The sequence below is a fragment of the Onychomys torridus genome, chromosome 8 (genome assembly GCF_903995425.1).
Source record: "Onychomys torridus chromosome 8, mOncTor1.1, whole genome shotgun sequence".
Lineage (NCBI taxonomy): Eukaryota > Metazoa > Chordata > Mammalia > Rodentia > Cricetidae > Onychomys > Onychomys torridus.
This window is the reverse complement of record NC_050450.1, coordinates 97,809,634-97,822,650: the sequence shown is the minus strand read 5'-3', so window position 1 is coordinate 97,822,650 and position 13,017 is coordinate 97,809,634. Positions and strand designations below refer to the sequence as shown.

General features: G+C 42.6%; 1 long non-coding RNA gene across 1 annotated transcript; it reads left to right on the top strand.

Annotated features, from left to right (window-relative positions):
* The first annotated feature begins 780 nt into the window (after positions 1–780).
* Positions 781–9,551, top strand: LOC118590408. The gene is made up of 4 exons (XR_004945739.1): positions 781–890; positions 1,475–1,618; positions 2,087–2,891; positions 9,163–9,551. It is a non-coding gene; the product is annotated as an uncharacterized LOC118590408 (long non-coding RNA).
* The last annotated feature ends 3,466 nt before the right edge of the window (positions 9,552–13,017 follow it).

The window sequence follows — 13,017 nt, the reverse complement described above, 5'->3', positions numbered from 1 at the left end:
GCTATAGGTGCAAAATAGCAGATTAGAGACTATCTGTGCCATTCACCCTGCAAGTGAAGACAGTTACTGTGAGCTAAGGCTTTGGCCCTCCTGGTCTTATTTCCCCTTCTGTTCGCATCTGTGAAGAAGGAGGCAACTTGTGATGGTAGGAAACAAGATCCACCCAGCCAACCATTTTGCATAATGGGAAACAAAACATCCAAATGGCCGAAGACTCTGGGAGGGTTGTTGTGTTGTTTGTTTTTGTGTTTTGCTGGTTTGCAGCCAATTTCCTTTGAAAAATGCAAATGTGTTTTACAATGTCTTCCTCCGTTGCCTTTTCCCTACTTTGGGATCTGCTGGGTTTTTTCCCTAATTTCTAGCATCTTGATAGCTTGCTCTGGGGTTGTTTGTTTTGTTTTGTTTTGTATGCTTAGAGGATTACACACAGTCCCAAGTTGCATGGTGGTAAGAATAATGGATATTCTGTGCAAACAATTGGAAACCAGAGAGGGTAGGGGGCAGGGTGCTCTGGAAACATCTTAATCTTGGAACATGAAGAACTTTCTATGCTCAAGACTCACTGCGGGGGAAAAAAAAATCTGGTGCTGTGTGCAGCTGTGAAAAGGGATGGTTTTTAAAAACAGATGAAACCCTGTTATATAAGGGGATACCGTGTGTGTGTGTGTGTGTGTGTGTGTGTGTGTGTGTGTGTGTGTGTGTGTGTGTGTGTGTGTGTGTGTGAGAGAGAGAGAGAGAGAGAGAGAGAGAGAGAGAGAGAGAGAGAGAAATTTCTAAGTTACAAGTGCTCCCTTTTTTGTCAACCTTCAGGATATTAAAGAAAAAAGTAAATGAAAAATGGAAATAATGATGCAAAAAGAGGGTTCTTCACTCAAGGAATCCTCCTGTAGGTAAGCCCTGAGAAGACATGGGGTCTCTTAGTGTGGTGACCCTCTGTGTTCACCCCGTGGTGGTGAGGGATGGAAGCCTTGTGGCACTTTCAGATGGCCAGCCATTTCACCACCACACACGGCCATGTCCTGGGGTTGGTTCCACTTCCGCAGACTTCCAACAATGAACCATGCTCTCCATCATGGCTTGCTGACAGCCTGGGTTGCAAAGTTCTGAAGCTTCTCATTCAAACCACCCTGTTCTGGCATACTGCCTGCTTGACCCTGACTGGATTCCACCTCAAAGCAGTGGTTTAGAACGGGAATGTTCAAATTCTTGCCTTTTTTTTTTTAAAAACAAATACTAAAAAGGCTTCACTTCCAAGGCTTTTATGGGCACAACATTGCTATCTTCAGTTTTGAGTTAAGTTGTAAGGTCATTGTGGCTTCCAGCTTTCAGACCTCATCTGTGAATCAGAAAAGGTGTCAGATTTTATACAGCCTTGCTTGGCTCCAGTTGTCTGGTAGCAATGAATGGAGACAAAGAATGGGGCTATTGTCTTTAGTTGGTGGGTTTTGAGTTTTTTGTTTTTTGTTTTTTTCAGAAAGGATCTGTATCCTCTTTACTACCAAAGTCTTTAAAGAACCACACTGCACTGAGGAAACACTCTGGAGCAGAAGTTTCATCAGAAAAGAGAAAGAATTAAAGAGAGAGGCAGTACACCTGCGAAGAAGGATCAGCAGATAAGGTGCTTGCCATATGCGCCTGAAGACTGGAGTTTGAACCCCAGGAACCCATGTAAATGCCAGGCAGGTGTGGCAACCTGCCTATCATTCCAGCTCACACTGCAGAGACAAGAGATTGCCACAGACTAGCCATAAAGGCAGGCCCTAATTTTGACTGAGAGACCAAGCCTCAAAAAATTAGGTAGAAGAGTAGCCCAAGAAGATTCTTGGCATCAACCTTGCCCCCCCCCCACATTACCTTACACACAAATGCATATCATATGTACATGAACTCAAGCACATGCATGCACACATGTGAAATACAGCATGCATATAATATACACATTCACACCACAAACACAGCTACCTTAAAGAAGAATGAACATGTGGAATTCCTCATTTGCTTTTCCATAGTTTGCAAATTCCATAAAAATAAATATTTTGCCAGATTATGTATTCTTAAATTTGATTTTTGTATGTCCTTTTTACAGAAGTCATCTGACTAAGAGAAGTCAAGATTTTCAAAAAGTGAAATTGCAGGAACGAACAGAAGCAGATGTTTCTCCATTTCACATAGAATTTCAAGGCGGACTTTGAGTTCCATATGGGAAGCTAATATTACTTAGCAGTGAAGCAAGGAACAACAGATATGGCTAAGCTGTAGGAAAACAAAATATGCCAAAGATCACCTGCATAGAACTAGTGACAAGGCCACAACCATAGGAACCTAAGGACATATCCTGAAGGTCATGATTTAGGTAACTAATGGCTGAAATCCCCAGGCATGGATTTTCCAGCAAGCATGCTCTGACTCGCCACGGGCTTGGATCTGCCGTGCAGCAGCTCTTTGCAACCATGGTCTGCTGTGGTATGCCGGTCTTTGACTGAGTCCAGAAAAATCTGAAGGAAGAAGAGAGTCGAACTAGGGCAAATTGTTAGAGACTAAACTTTGAAAGCACTCCATGCCTCAAAATTAACAGTCAGAGAAAATAACAACATGGATATTGTCGTTTCCTTCTGTCAACCTTGAATGATGAAAAGGAGAAAAAGAGGTGTCAAAGAACATAGCTAAAACATGGCCTCCCTTCAAGATTTGTCATGAATGCATTTCTCTACCAGGAAATGAAGCACAAAACAAAGGGAAATACATAGCCTCAAAACTTCCCATTCATGAAGTTCTCCTGATTATAGTGTATGTGGAAATAGCAATCAAACTTAGCCACTCACCAAACATGGAATATGAAAAAATAATTTTTGCCTGACTCTCCTTTCTGTTTGGATTTCAGGTTGTCCCAGGTGAGTCAACTCTGCCTAGATGCTCTGCTCAGTCTCTTTCTCTTTCTCCTGACCCACTTTTTCACTGTTCCACCTTCTCAGTCTGGATAAGAGAGAAGTATAAATCGTGTCTTTAGATTATGAGATACTCTGCGTGGTTGGGCTCTGTTCTAGTTTCCTCCTGCTGCTATGACCAAATACCATGACCAAAAGCAACTTAAGGGAGGAAAGGATGTCTTTAGCATACACTTCCAGGCCACAGTCTACCCCTGAGGGAAGTCAGGGCAGAAACGCAAAGCAGAAACGATGGAGGAACACTGCTTGCTGGCTCATGCACTGGGTCATGTTTATCAGATTCTTAGACAGTTTAGGACTACCTGCCTAGGGATGGTGTTGCCCACAGTGGGCTGGGCCCTCCTGCATCAGTAAACAATCAAAATAATCCCCTATAGGCATACATATCCTCAGGACAGACTATGTGATTTGGGCAATTCATCAGTTGAGACACAGTTGTCATGTGACCCTAGGCTGTAATCAAATTGACAGTCAAAACCAATAAGGAGAGGCTTTATTTGTTCATTCACTTCTTTTACCTCTCAACATTTGGAAACCATTAATTCCTTTCTCCCTATTCATTATGTTTCCTTTCAATTCTTCACATTACTCAATAAGTTTAGAGTGATATTCAAGTATTTGTTTTGGAATGATGGTAATACATTTTTTATTAAATAAATCAGAAAAAAAAACAAAAGAAATGTGAGAAGTTTGGCTTCCATATTGTTTTGTAGAACACTTAGTGTTGTTCAATGTCTCATTAGGTGCACAAAAATATACATCATATTCATCAACAATAAACCAAGTTCTCCTTTAAGCTATGAGAACTAACTCTACAAATTATCTGGCAAATGAATCCACAATCTTTTTATCTAGCCATCATCATCTCTTTCTGTTGACCTTGGGATTCAGTGTTTTTGGATAGTCTTTCTATCCCTGTGTGGGTATGATGTGTGTTATTAGTTACTGATTTCTGGGGGCTATTAGTATATATTTAGACTTTGGAGAGAAATGAAAAAAGAGCATGTGCTCTTTTCCTACTTACTTATCCACTTTGCAGACTGGTATGCAGAGGCTCTGGTGGTAATGTTAGTAAGACTGATGTCTCTGACCCACTGGGATCTGCTAACTGTCAGACTTGGGGTGACAAAGCCTCCTCTGACTGGTATCCCTCTACCATCTGTGGCATACTAGGTTATCAACTCTCTAAAGCTGTACAAAAAACTAGTAGGTTCCCGGGGTTTTAAAACTGAAAACATCCTAAATATGCTGGCTAGTTTTTGCCAACTTGACACTCACTACAGTCACCTAGAAGGAAGGACCCTTATCTAAGGAAATGCCCATGTCAGAGTTGCCTGTAGGCAGATATATGGGACATTTTCTTGATAGTTGTCTGATGGGGGGCAGAGCGGGCCACTGAGGGGAGTTTCACCCCTGGCCAAGTGGTCCTAGAATGCATAAGAAAGGAAGCTGAGCAAGTTGTGGAAGTGAGCTAGCAAGCAGCATTCCCCTATGGTCTCTGTTTCAGTTCCTGCCTCCGGGTTCCTGTTTGAGTCCTTGCGCTGACATCCCTGAGTGACAGACCGTGATAGACACATAAGTTAAATAAACATTTTCTTCCTTAGGTCTCTTTGGGTCATGGTGATTAGCATACAATTATATAGCATGATAAGTATATATATTTATATGTTATAATTATATTAATTGTAGTATATATTATATATTAGCAACAGAAAACAAATTAGAGCACCAAGAAAACCATTATGAGTCTGCCTGACTCAAACCACAGTGTCTCAGTCTCTGTCATACTGAGACTAACAAACACAATAGTCTTGTTTCCGGCCTCTAGTCCCTTGTCAACCTCTTCCTGTTTCAGTATAAACCTTCTAATCATTTATCCTTTCCCTCTGTGAGCTTTCAGATCCTCAACACCAACCACAAGATTACATTGTGGCTACTCAAAGCGAGAGTTCACTAAAATTCTTCCTCTATCTACTCTCCCTAGTCTTCTTCCTATGCAAAGGCAGGATTGAGGTGGAATGAGATATGGGGAAATCTTAGAGCCAGATACCAGTTCCCTAAGTGATAGGGGTTCTCTCTGGTTTATGTGGGAGAAAAAAAACTTAATAATAACCAGGCCAGGGATGTAGCCCAGTTGCCTCTACCAACTACACAAAGCCTTGGATATGATCCCCAGCATTACAAAAGTCAAGCATGGTAGTGCATGCCTATAATACCAGCAAGCACTTAGGAGGTAGAGGCAGGAGGATTAGAAATTGGAGACTGAGTTATATGAGACATAAAGGGTGGGGAGATAACCCTTGGCTCTCCATTATGTTGGGTCCTTCCTGTCCAATATTCAGTGTAGTCAGAGCACAGGCATTTGGCACCTCTATCCTGAGCTACTGTAGTACATTGAAGTCCCCTCAGTGCTGCTGAGAGCTGATGCACACGATACCACACAGACACAACATGGGCTTTATGCATGCCAAGGGGACAAGCAACCCCTTCTCCATAAGGTTCTATCCATAGAACTGGCTTTATTCTGTGGGAGCCTGACTTCTGTCACCCTAAGGGGTGACATGACATTACACTCCAGGGTATTTTCAGGAGCTGGGACAATTTATGCTTGTTTCAGTGAAATACAGCAACTTGATGGAACTAGTAGCCCCTTCACCACTTCCAGGGATCTGTCAGTACAAGCCCTTCGGGTTGAACCCCAGGGCTAAGGGGATCTCCCACTTTAACTACCTAGGAACAATATATACATTCAGCAATGTATGTTTGTCAGGGAGAGATAACAGGGGCTTGTGGCAAATATTGATCCAAATGAAATCTTTGGATACCAATCATATCTAAGAGTGGTAAGATGATCCTAAAAATGAGGCTCTGAGGTATGCCACCAAAACTCTCAGAAAGCCTGACTTATTCTAAGATGGGGAAAAGAAAATCAGTATCTACTAAGAAATAAGAATAAACACTGCCTTGCCATTCATTTTCATCTCTGCATCCCCTTTGTGGAAAGGGCAGAATTTTTAACAATTTTTTCTGGGTCTATTGTATCTTGTATCTTTGAGTGCCTGTGGTATTCAGAAAAAAAGAGAGAGATTTCCCAGAGGAAAACCTACTGTCAGTTCATCAACCAGGCCAAGAACTGACCCTGTCCTCACGTTATCCTTCTTCAGTGACTCTGTAAGACAGTTGCAAGATCTCTGCGAACCAAATTCCATTACCCACCCAACTGCAACCACAGCCAACCATTCCATCTGTGTAAAAGTTGTGAACATCCTAGCCAAGAGCCTGGACACTAGAGCAGAATCTGAGCCCTCAGATTTCTATAGAGAAAAGCTGTCATGAGCATATAGAAGTCTCTAGAAGAGACTCTATGCCAGGTGGCCACTGCCTAACTCAGGGTTCTAGCAAAAATAAATAAAGAAAGAAAGGAAGAAATAAATAAATAAATAAATAAATAAATAAATAAATAAATAAATAAATGTATGAAATTGGATGTAAGTCAATAGCTTCCTGGTTTGGAAAATAAAAGCTCCTCAAGACATGGCTAGGCCTTTGCCCTACACAAAAGTACAAAGCAAGAGAGCATTCCATAGACTAAGTAATGAAACTGGATCCTCACCTCACTCCGTATACAAAAAAGAGACCTCAAGGATTCAAAGATTTAAACTGAAGAGCTGAAATGACTAAAACCTTTAAAAGGGGAGCATAAGTATAATCCTTAGGACTTTGGATTAAGCAATGCTTTCTTAGTAACCACAAGCACAAACAAGAAAAAACTGATCAAATGAAGTTTGGCAAAATTAAAAACGTCTGTTCGTCAAGGGATGTTATCAAGAAAGTAAAAAGGAAATCCAGGCATGATGGTAAGCATCTGTAAACCCAGAAGCAGGAGAATTGGAAGTTCAAGGTTACTCTCAGCTATCTAGCAAATTTGAGGCCAGCCAGAGGAATGTGAGGCCCCATGCCATATATGACATTCTACTGGCAAATTATCCCATGTGCTGTTTAAGCTTGTTAGAAGGGGACTCTGGAACAAGAGGCCATCTCCTGTTTCAGATTCAAGCATGCTTACAACAAGTGACCCCCAAGACCTCCTGTCTTGAGTCAGGCTGAGCCCTGGCTCCCTGATGAAGAGAAGGGAAGATAGTCCATAGTAAACCATTCTCAGCAGGAGTTACTATTGGTTTCTGAGCGTGTAAAAATGCTTGTAGTGGGAAGAGGAAGGAGAAGACCATCCATGGAGGCACAGTCAGAGCTCTGCTGGCTGGCATGGCTGCCTCTTCCCGAGCCGGTTTCTGCTGGGTGTCGAATCTGCTGGGTGTCGAATCTGCTGGGTGTCGAATGTACTGGTTTGAGGATGTTGCTTCTGTTTGCTCACTGGATATTTGAGCTCCTGATTTGGTGACGTTTTGCTGTTTATCTGCCATTTCATTTCAAATGGCTGCTTGCTATTTGTTCTTTTGCTTGCTGCACAATCGATAAAGGTAGTGTGAAGATACCTGGATAGTGGAGAGGAAAAGACAAGTGATCCACTCAAAAGAATAAAACTGAGCAGAACTCAGCTCCAGTCACGGGGCTCTGTGGTAGCCAGAAGGGAAAGAGAAAACTTACCCCCAAAAGCAAGCCAGGCAGATCTTGTGAAACAGTATCAGCAGCCCTACACACAAGACATGCCCACCGCCTCACAAGCATCAAATCCAACTCTCTCTCTCTCTCTCTCTCTCTCTCTCTCTCTCTCTCTCTCTCTCTCTCTCTGTGTGTGTGTGTGTGTGTGTGTGTGTATGTGTGTGTGTGTGTGTTCCTCTGACACTCTGACAGAGGATCAGTAGTGGAGAGGAACCCTATTTTCTCATTCTCTGTAACTCTGAGGCACTGGCTGGGTACCATCTGAAAAGCAAGTAGCAAGCAACAGATAAACAGCAAAATATCACCAAATCAGGAGTTCAAATATCCAGAACAGATGATTGCAGTAGTCTGGCTGAGTGAGCAAACAGAAGGAACATCCTCAAACCAGTACATTCGACACCCAGCAGAAACTGGCTAGGGAAGGGGCAGCCAGTGGAGCTCTGACTGTGTCGCCATGGATGGTCTTCTTCCTGTTCCCACTGAAGGCATTTTCCCACCATGTTTAAAACTGAGCTATTCTGAGGGCCTGAGAACAGAGAATGCCCACAAGTTAGGCCATCTGAGTTGAACCTCCCTCACCCCCAGTCAATAAGTGGGCTCATGAACTGAACAGGGAGTTCTCAAACAAGGAAACACAAAGAGACAATAAATACTTGAGAAAATGCTCAACACCCTTAGCCATCCAGGAAATGCAAATTAAAACAGCATTGAGTGGCCTTCTCAGTCCAGTCAAATGGCCAAGGTTCAGGGCTTAATGTTGACCCCCATGAATTATCGTCAAATTCTGAGGTTTCATTGAATATCTGTGTTTCTTCTTACAAGAAGAGATGAGACTTTTAGCCTCTCTCATATATTTTCTGAAGACTCTTGCAAACAACAAAGTCTAGAAAGGAAGAGAAAGAAGAGGTTACCGGGGTTGCTTTCTAACAGACCCTCTGAAAGCGCATGCTAGGCCATGCTTTGCAGCACAGTGACTAGATATTCCTGAATAAGGGATTCTACAATTAAGTGGAATTTGGAAACGGAGCCTAGAGTAGTGACTCATGACTTTAATCACAGAGCTCAGGAGACAGAAGCAGACAGAGATCTCTGTGAGTTTGAGACCAGCCTGACTACATAGTGAGTTCTAGACTAGCTGGGGCAATATAGTGAGACCTTATCTCAAAAATAATAAAAACAAAACATTCAGGTTGCCCAATGGGTTAAACAAAGGTTTGGGAGGTGTATAATTTTTTCTCAGAGGAGCATACACCAGACATTGTCTGTGGAGAATCTAACAAGATAAAGTTTCATGGAGTACATTCAAAGTAATTCTTGGAAAGTAAAACAGAATTTATCCTACTATGAGACTTCTTATGGAAAAGAAAATACACACCACTACTAATACCAATTTTTCATGAGGTATTGGTTTTTATTATTCTTTCAGTCTAAAATGCCCCCTAGGGTGGATTACTTTCAGCCACAATTAATATTTCATGATGTGATTAAATCACTTTAATCCATGCCTTCTATCCTGCCTCCATCAATGGAGGCAGGTTAAAAACACCAGTACCTTCCTGTGTCTAAACAGGTCTAACGGGCTATCTCCCACCAACAGAATAATTCTAGAAAACAAGGAAAACCAAATACATGGATTATGTGTCTAAGCGATGCAGGAAGAAACCCAGCTGGTTCTTCACGTGTTGGATGGAGAAGAGAAGAAAATGAACACACGTAGCTGGAACAGGAAAAGTACCAGGGTTAGGATCAAGGAAAAAGGCGCAACCACCGCAGAGCGAAAGAATTTGCTGAACTCATAAGGAAAAGCATCCTTTTGGTTTTTTCAACCCAAGACAATATGCACACTAGACAAGAACTCTAGAACTGAGCCACATCCCTGGGCTTTGAACTCAAATACTGAGATTCAGAGTCAGCAAGATTGTTCAGTGGGGAAAAGACACTGCCTCCAAGTCCTGAGTTTGATCCCCAGAACCCACAGGGTGGGGAGACCAGAATCCTACACATTGTCCTCTGATGTCTACATGCTGTGGAATGCACATGGCCCACCCCCCCCCACAAAATAAATAAATAAACATTTAATTAAAATACACTGAGCACCTAACAAACCTTCATTCCCTTAACAGACAAGGAATGAAAGAACAACCGAACAATTTAATGAATAGATGGGGTATTTGTCTTCCATACAAATGAACAATACAATTTTATTAGTTTTATTTTTTGAACCTGGAGGACAATTTTATTAGGATTTAAAGCAAAATGGAGAGGTAGGAAAGCTAGGCCATTTAAGTTGGCATGGGGTCAGACACATGGTGGACAAGCACCCACTTGACAGAATATAAAGAGTATGGAAGAGAAAGAAGGAGGCATTAGGGAAAGAGTTAGAGAAGGGCAAGATGTCAAAGAAAGCATGCTCAGAAAAAAAGAAGAAAAAGTGAAGTCACACTTTTCCAAATACTTCATAAAACCAAGTAGATTTTCAAATCTACGTAGATGCAGTTCAATAAGCTACTGTCCTAGGGTCAGGGATTCAGGGAAGAAAAAATACAGTATCTCATTAAAGGACTAATTATCCCACCTACTTCGTTAGCCTGGATGGAGGACACCTCCCTGTCCTGCCCATCTTCCCAGTGATAGTCTCTTGAGCAGTCCACCTGGAGTGGAGGGCTCCACCCAGGCCAGAGAGTCTGGTCTGAGACCAGAAGAGGCGTTCTCTCAGCAGGCCTTTAACGCTATCTTAACCCTGACCCTCTGAAGGTAGAACTCTAAAATCACTTAGGAATCGGAGCAGAGCCTCCCCAATACTTTTGGCATCTTTGGCCTCCCGTAAGGCTGCCAAGAGGCATGAGGACATTTTTGGCTTTTAGCCAAGAAAGAAGCTGGTGGCTGAATCCACCCAGCTTGTAATTTGTTTGTTACGGATGATGGCAGCATTGTTTCTTAACAGGTCATAGTGCTTTTGCATAAGTGTGTCCCTTATTTGTCTCTCACAATCATCGTGTGTGTAGGAGGAAGGGAGGTACGATTATTCCCATTCGTAGGCTGGTTGTTTTATCAACTGAACAGCTGCAACATCCAGGGAACTGGATGAGGCTCCAGAGAGTTGACAGAGTAACAGAGTAACTCTGGCCCTCACAGTCTAATGAGGAAGGCAGATGTCCAATGAGTAACTATGAGTCTCAGAAGATCACAACATGAATAGTGAGGACTACAGACAAGAAAACAGGACTCCAAGGGAGTTTGTGATTTACAAGGGGCCATGAAGTAGCTGGTTGACAGCCATATTTGTGTGAGTGAGTGAGTGAGTGAGTGAGTGAGTGAGTGAGTGTGTGTGTGTGTGTGTGTGTGTGTGTGTGTAGGCCAGAGGTTGATGCTGTGTTTTCTTCAGTTATTCTCCACCTTAAATTTTGAGACAGGGTCTCTCACTGAACCTGGTACTCACCAATTCTGCTAGACTGGCTAGTCCATGAATTCCAGGGATCTACCTGTCTCTGCCTCCCTAGCATTAGGATTGCAGCAGCTGCACCTGGTTTTTATCTGGGTCATGGGGATAAAATTTAAGTCCTCATGATAGTGAGGCAAGTATTTTATTGACTAGACCATCTCCCCAACCCCAATAGCCATATCTTTAGAGAGCAATTAGAACACTGGATTGACTTAATCCAATTTAGAAAGATAGAATGATCTTAGTATGAAATATCTAGGAGGGTTATTGTGAGGCAGAAGGTCTAGAGCTTAGACACATTGCTGATCAGCTAGCTGCAGGAGAATGATCTAGATGCCCTGTGAATTAGATGCACCCTGTGAGGTTCAGAAAAGGCAGTGATTTTGAATTCCTCCTAAGCTGTTCACACACAGAGATGCATTAATAACAGTATCAAAGATCAAGGTACAAACTTTGGGTCAGATAGACCATCTGTTGCCAGCCTTTGCTACTCTTACCACTCACCACTCCTTAGGAGCCCAGTTTTCTGGGGCAGGTGACTTAAGCTCTCTGAGCACTAAGTCCTTCGTTTGCACAGAGGGAACAATAGTACTTGTCTTGACGCTGCCTACGAAATTCAGTAAAGAGAAGCATGCATCCTGGCTTGCAAACTGCCTGGCTCACAAAAGCACTGTGTCCATTAGCTCAATGAGGGTATTCAGTGAAGAAATGTGAGTGTACTGCACTCACGACATACTGTCATCAGCAACACAGCTAAAGAAGCAATCCCCACCATGTTTGTGAGGCTGCCCCGGGAGCCTCATGGACATGGGATCGCTGGGGTGAGGTTCACAGACAGATGTCGAGATGTTGTTTCTGTGGCCAGGAAGATAATGGGAATGACTTCCGTGCTGGGAGAATGTTTGAACGAAATGTTCTCAAAAGTCCTTTCCAACTCTTAAATTCCATGAGCTTAAGAAAAGCCAAATGGTTGTATTGAAGCAGTCAGGAAGTTTCTGCTCCTCTGGGGCAGCAGGAAAGGTCAGAGAGCCACAGCTGTGAAACTGGGTCTTTCTAGACAAACCCCCTCCCAGTCCCAACCCGTCTTGTTATTTACAGCCACAGAAGAGTCCTTTGTTCGTGTACCCTTCCCTGCGGGAACCTGAGAACCTGTTCTAACATTCCAGAATGCACAGATTTTTTGTGGGGGAGGAGGAGGCGTGCTATTATTTGTATCTTTTCCCCAAAACTTTTCATAGAAATACCCCCAAGGACTGCAAAGAATTTTCATAATATGAACTGTGTTTTCTAATACTTGGTTCTCATCCAGTTCTGTTTCAGATCTTAGCTTCACTGTGAAAAACAACAAGATCTTGTTTTGTGGAGATGCAGAAATAAGTTTTCAGATTGTGCCATCTTCTGGTAGAATCTGGAAAACCATCTGACAGCTTTCTTATTTTTAACACAGCCATGGCATGGAATTCCCCCCCCCCCCCCCACCAACCCCCACCCCAGAGAAGTAGAGCAGGGAGTGTCTGTCTTCCTGGAATTTGATCCAGGCTTCTTGGGAGATAGCAGCTTGAATTGCATTCAAATCAAACCAGAACTTGTTCTGTTTACTAAGCGGCACAGTCCCTGCTGAAGAACAGTTTGCTGGTTTACCTCAGATACAGGCCCAATCTCTAGCTGCCAATGTTACTAGGCACATATGTTGTGGACTATTATTTTAATTGCAAAGATGTGTTACATTTGTTTATGCTGGGGAATATTACTTTAACTGTGTAAAGGTGTGTTACATTTGTTTATACTGCATTTATTAACTATGTAAAGATGTGCTATGCTGTGGGGTGTTCTGTCTTAAATGTGTTGCTCTGATTGGTTAATAAATAAAACACTGATTGGCCAGTAGCCAGGCAAAAAGTATAGGCAGGACAAGGAGAGAAGAGAATTGTGGGAACAGAAAGGCTGAGACAGAGAGACGCTGCTAGCTGCCGTGATGAGAAGCAACATGTTAAGGTAATGGTAAGCCAC